The sequence below is a fragment of the Camellia sinensis genome, chromosome 8 (genome assembly GCF_055761805.1).
Source record: "Camellia sinensis isolate YWXY chromosome 8, ASM5576180v1, whole genome shotgun sequence".
NCBI classification, from domain to species: Eukaryota; Viridiplantae; Streptophyta; class Magnoliopsida; order Ericales; family Theaceae; genus Camellia; species Camellia sinensis.
Window position 1 is genome coordinate 153,789,018 of NC_138968.1, and position 6,119 is coordinate 153,795,136.

The 6,119-nt window shown below is 34.4% G+C and overlaps 1 pseudogene across 1 annotated transcript; it reads right to left on the reverse strand.

The window, feature by feature from the left end:
* Window positions 1–244: 244 nt before the first annotated feature.
* On the reverse strand, window positions 245–2,994 carry LOC114269204 (G-type lectin S-receptor-like serine/threonine-protein kinase At2g19130 pseudogene; annotated as a pseudogene). Its single transcript, XR_014338471.1, has one exon. The product of XR_014338471.1 is annotated as a G-type lectin S-receptor-like serine/threonine-protein kinase At2g19130 pseudogene (transcript).
* Window positions 2,995–6,119: the final 3,125 nt, after the last annotated feature.

The window sequence follows — 6,119 nt, forward strand, 5'->3', positions numbered from 1 at the left end:
TTTTTTTTTATCACCTCACATTCTCTTTTCATTTGGTGGAATTTTTTTATTTGTCTTTGAATGATGAAATTTTGATTTTGTAAATGAAGAGAAGTGGGATAGGGAGAGGAGAAGAGATGGGAGTCTGGTAGAAGCAATAAAGTTTTTGATGTTGTTTTATGATCTTTTAATTCCAATGTTTAATATTTGATTTACTCCTATTAATTTAAAGAAGATGTAGCTTTGTCATCAACAAAAATAAATATGCAAGTTTCCAATTTTTTGTAGTCTTGTATATATCTCTCAAAGAGGTTATTTTACACATTGCTACAATAAATACTGCAAGCCTTACACTACTATACTTTAAGCAAGTAGACACCACTAGCGTTCCACCACATTCTTATTTTATTGTCTTCAGAACTAGGAACTCACTGTTGAAGTAGTGCTCTTACTCTGATCAGAGCTTGAAGGATTGCGCACTGCTTCTGAACTCTGATCAGACTCTCTGAAGAAAACAATATGTTCCTGTTTGTCAATGAATGCTTGCAGAGATCGTGGAATCGGAGGTGGATTCACATCCAGAACCCCTTCGAGGATCTTAACTATCTGACCCATTGTCGGCCTATGATTTTCATCGTCTTGGATGCACCAAACAGCAACTCTACAAATCTTCTTTAGCTCTTCACTGTCAGCATTTCGGTGCAACTTTGGGTCCAATAGGTCTAGTATATTGCCGCCCTCTATGACAACACTCACAGCCCATGTTGGGAAGAATCTTACTCTCCCGTCTTGAGTTTGCTCGGAGTTTCTCCTTCCTGATACGAGTTCAAAAAGCACCATACCGTAGCTGTAAACATCGGCTTTGGCTGTTTTGGCTACCCCTGAAATCCACTCTGGTGCAAGATAGCCTTGTGTCCCTCTCATGGTTGCTACAACCCTGCTGAATTCATGTCCCATGAGCTTTGCCAGACCAAAATCCGCTACTTTGGGACAGAACTCAGTGTCTAAGAGTATGTTTTCAGGCTTTATGTTGCAGTGTATGATGCAATCCCAGCACTTTTCATGAAGATAAGCCAACCCTCGGGCTGTCCCGAGTGCAATTTGGTACCGAGTTTGCCAATCAAAAATCTGTGACTCCTTTTTGTTGAAAAGATGGGCATCCAAGGAACTGTTTTGCATGTAATCATACACCACTAACCTTTTACTACCTTCAGAGCACAACCCACGAAGCCGAACAAGGTTGACGTGTTGGATGGTTCCAATTGTGCTGACTTCTGTTCGGAATTGCTTCTCTCCTTGGCTAATGTTTTCAAGCTTCTTCACCGCTATGACACTTGAATCTGGCAACGTCCCTTTGAAAACAGAACCAAATCCTTCTCCCCCCAATTTCTCAGAGAAATTTTTTGTTGCGTTTTGCAAATCTTTGTATGCAAATGCAACCAACGAACCGTCTACTGCTTTTGTTTTTGCAACAAATCTTCTTTGCCGCTTCCATACAAAAGCAAGAACAAGGCCCAAGAGCAATACTCCTCCAACTGAAGCCGCAACAGGGCCAATGATAGCCCCCTTCTTGTTTTTTGCAACTGGAAACTCAGAAGCAGCGAGTCTGAGATAAAGGGTTTTTCCACTACCATCGTTTCCAGAGAGTTGTTGCAGATTCAAGAGGTTCTCAGTCCAAATCGAACATCCATCGCTTCCATAAGCATAAGCAGTGCAAGAACAGCTATTCAAGCATGCAGATTCGCATTCCACATCGCTCCCTACAGACACAGATTGAGGATAGTCGGGCAATCTCATGTTTGAATATTCCCAAAACCTATCTGTCTGTCCGTTCACCACGCCCGTATTCCCACACTGCTGTAATGGAGTATTCCTCACACACCCAGCAGAATAATCACTCAGATTCCAATCACTCACATTCGATTCATGAAAACCTTGCAAACAATTACAGAATGGAAGAGTATTCTCATTGCAGGTCCCAAATGCCCCGCAATAAGCGTAAACCTCACATTGCTGTCTCGGCTGAGCCCAAAACAAGTTCCATTCCTTGGTTCCTTCCAACCAAGTGAGCTGATTGACTTGCCCCGAAACATCGATAATAAACCTCGAAATAATCGCAGGATTATACAGAGAATATGTGAAGTAACTCTCATTCTCGTTGTCTACATAGCTGAAATTGAAGATATAATTGGCCCTCATTTCAGGTACTAAGCTGAAAATCTGACCATTCCAAGGCCCACTACTCCAATACCTCTCAGACCCATTCCACATAATCAAATACTGACTGTTATTCGCATCTAGATTCAGAGTATACGGTCCTGGTGATGGATCTTCTGTGTTCTTCCATGAAGTGAGTTGTTGGTGTGTGTTTGTGATCTTGTTATATGCAATTTTGTTACCAGGTAAAAATGTATGAACAGGGTGATCAAAACTCTGCCAAATTGGCTGAGTTGAATTGTGGCTTTCTCTCAAAACCAAATTCCCATTATCAAGAAGAACAGCCACAACAGAATTCGAACTCATCGAGATCTGTTTTGTGGACCAAATTGGGATTTGGGACTCGTTGAGAAGAACTAAGTTACCGTTAATGATTTTGAGCTCTGAAGAGTACCTATCAGAGATGGGTTTTTCTGTGTTTGCCACCCAAACTACAGTTAAGGTAGAGACTTGAGCATACCACATGCATATGTAGTAGTTGGAAGAGTTACCTGGATTGTAGAAACCCAATTTGAAGATTCCACCATCGGAGACGATGGTTTGGTCTCCAGACAGAGATTGGTTTGCAGTGATGGTGCTAGCTCCGAAACAGAGATGGGTGTTGAAAGAAAAGCAGAAGAAGAGAAGAACAGAGAGAAACACCCATGGATTGTTTCTGATACCCATGTCTGCACAAAATCTTTGTGCAGAAGAGAAGGTAAGGAATGAATTGTATGAACTATATGAGAGAGAGAGAGAGAGAGAGAGAGGTGTATAGGTTGAGGGGGAGAGAGCTTTCCTTTGATCTTTCGAGGATGGGTTTCAAATTGCCACGCATGTCAATTCGGAGAAGTCAACCACGCTTCACGAATTGACCGTAGCACCCTTGCCCTTTACATTTTCTGTATTTATTCATTTATTTTACGTTTGGTTGAGAAATTTTGAGAGAGATTTAGAAAAAGAAAGAGAAAAAATATGTGAAATTATGTGAAATATAGATATATTTTTTTTATATTTCACCTATCTTTTCTATTTCTCTTTCCAATTCCCTGCTCAAATTCCTTAACCAGACAGAGCATTAGGAATTTTCTCACTTTTTAATGACAACGCCAGATTTTAAATAATTTTAATTTGATTCTTAAAATCTTTGAAATCATATCTAGTGTGTTTGGTTTCAGTTTTTTGGATTATTTTTTTTTTAAAATTGAGTTTTTTTATTTTTGTATTTGTTTTGTTTTTAGTGAATATTTTTAAAATTTTAAACATTTATTTTACTTTTTTAGATGCACCTTACTTAGATGTATCTAAAAAGTAAAAAATTTGTGAAAAAATATTTTAAAAAATTAATAAATACATAAAAATACAAAAATGTACTAAATTCTCATTTTTTTTATATTTTTGGTATTCAGTGAATTTTTAAAAGGTTTTTTTCATAATTTTTTTTACTTTTTAGGTATATTTATGTTAGCTATGTCTAAAAAGTAAAAAAAAAATGAGTAAAATATTTAAAAAATTCAATAAAAAGAATACAAAAAATAAGAAAATAGAATTTTCTGAAAAGTATTTATTAAAAAACCTAACCAAGCAAGCTGATTATTTTTATCTCTATCAATAAATTTGTAACAGAAAAAATTAAAAAAATTATATTTTGACTCCAAATTTTAAAAGAAATATATAAATTTATCATCTCCTATCTAAACTCACAATCTCCCTTCTCCCTCCAATTCTTCTCTCTCCTCTCCGGTGCAAATTTTGCCACCACCACTAACCACCACCGCAATCACTCAATTTTCTAACCCAACTTCTTTTAAACCCAAATTCACTCACTCAATATATACATAATGTTCAAATTTTTTAATAACACATTAATTTTTAAGTTTACTCATAAAATTATAATAATAATACATAGAGATCATCTTTTCAAATTTCATAAGTGAAGATAATATTTTAAAGCAAATATTCATAAAATATTATAATCTAATTTAGTTATTTTTCTTAAAACAATAAACTTGATTTCTAACTAACGAAATAATCTATATTAACAATAAATAAGATGTTTCTCAATGAACCTAATGTCTAAAACATATATATGCTAAAAAAACTAATAATAAACTAAATGTCATAAATTAAATCTATCTATATTTGATAAATTAAAACTCAATAGATGTCGCTCGTCATGTCCAATGTCCCAAAAAGTACATGTGAAATAAAAAAAGTGTTAACATTTTTTTGTTATCATTTTTTACATATAAACAAACTTAAAAAAAAAATAATAAAAAAAAAAACATATATTACCTTATGAGGAGTGTTGATTTAATTGTCCTCATTTTTGAGTTGTTGCTTCACTTAATTCTCTTCACCACCATTATTTTGTTGTTGTTGTTGCTTTTTTTTTTTTTTTTTTTTTTTTTTTTTGATCGGCAAAAAACATCTTTTTTGATAAAAGCATACAAAGTATGATAGATTACATCAATAAAGAGGAGCTTGGAGCTAACACGAGCTCCAAGCTCCAGTTGGTGAGAAACCAACAAGCAAGGAAAGAGCAACAAAAACCAGTGCGTTGCTCCACTTCATTACCAATGTGTTGCTCCACTTCGTCCAATGCTTGTAAACAAATCATATCATTTTCAATTTCCTCCAACATAACTATCAATACTCTCATATCTGGAAAGTCTTTTTTATTTTTTTTTACGAATTTCTTGAATAGGCCATGAGGTTGAATTTTTATAGTTTGTATATATGTTTTTAATTTATTTAAGTTATAGATATTTGATGTCTTTTTTTGTATTGAATTTTTATAGTTTGTATATATGTTTTTAATTTATTTAAGTTACAGATATTTGAACTCTTTTTTTTTTTTTGTAAATAACGTGATAAACATTGGATATTTTTAATTTTTTTATTTGTAATTTTTTTATTAATTTATTTAATAATTATAGATTGTTTTTAAAAAAATAACGTGGATGGATACGAAAGTGTAAAACGTGGGAGTTGTTTTTTTGTTCTATTTTTTTATTTTTTTCCTGGAAGTGCCAAAAGAAGTTTGAGCTCTTTTTTTATTTTTTATTTTAAATAATGTGATAAACATTGGATATTTCTTGGGGGTCCATGAATGCAAACTTTATTGATCTACTTAAATTGATCATCTGGAAGGCATACAATTTTTAACTTCACAAAAGTTCTGATCATTTGAAAGACAAAAATCTCAGACATTTTTATTTTCAGGGATTGATCACATATTTTGGGAAACTGATGCCCAGCCATGACAATGCAAACTTTATTGATCTACTTAAATTGATCACGTGGAAGGCATACAATTTTTATTTTTAACTTCACAAAAGTTCTGATCATTTGAAAGACAAAAAGCTCAGACATTTTTATTTTCAGGGATTTATCACATATTTTGGGAAACTGACGCCCAGCCATGACAATGGAATTATCGTTACTATTTAACCCAAGCAAATTTAATTAAATCCGACAGTTCTTGTTCCACTAAACATTGGATATTTGTAAATAACATGATAAACATTGGATAGCTGCAGTTCGAGAACAACTACTACATTCAAAAGGCCCGGTATGTATTTAGCCCACAACACCAAAATTGATGGAACAAATAGTAGGTATTGGTGGAACAAATAGTAGGTGATGTGTCACGACCCAAACCCGGCCCTATGGGTTTAGCACCGTAACCGGCCAGTAATCCGAGATTACCGAAGGCCTGCTTAACAGAAATACAGTAAAACAGAGTACAGGGCCTGGCGGAAGCCAATACAGTAATTAAACAATGTCCAATGAGCTGTGACAGTCTGTATGCAAAAGATTTTCCATGCATTCATACATAAATGGTACAGAACGGTATGAACAATATTCACATCCATTCAAACTAGGGACTCAACCCTACAGAACAGTACAGAAAACATTCCGTCTGTACAAAACAGTACGGT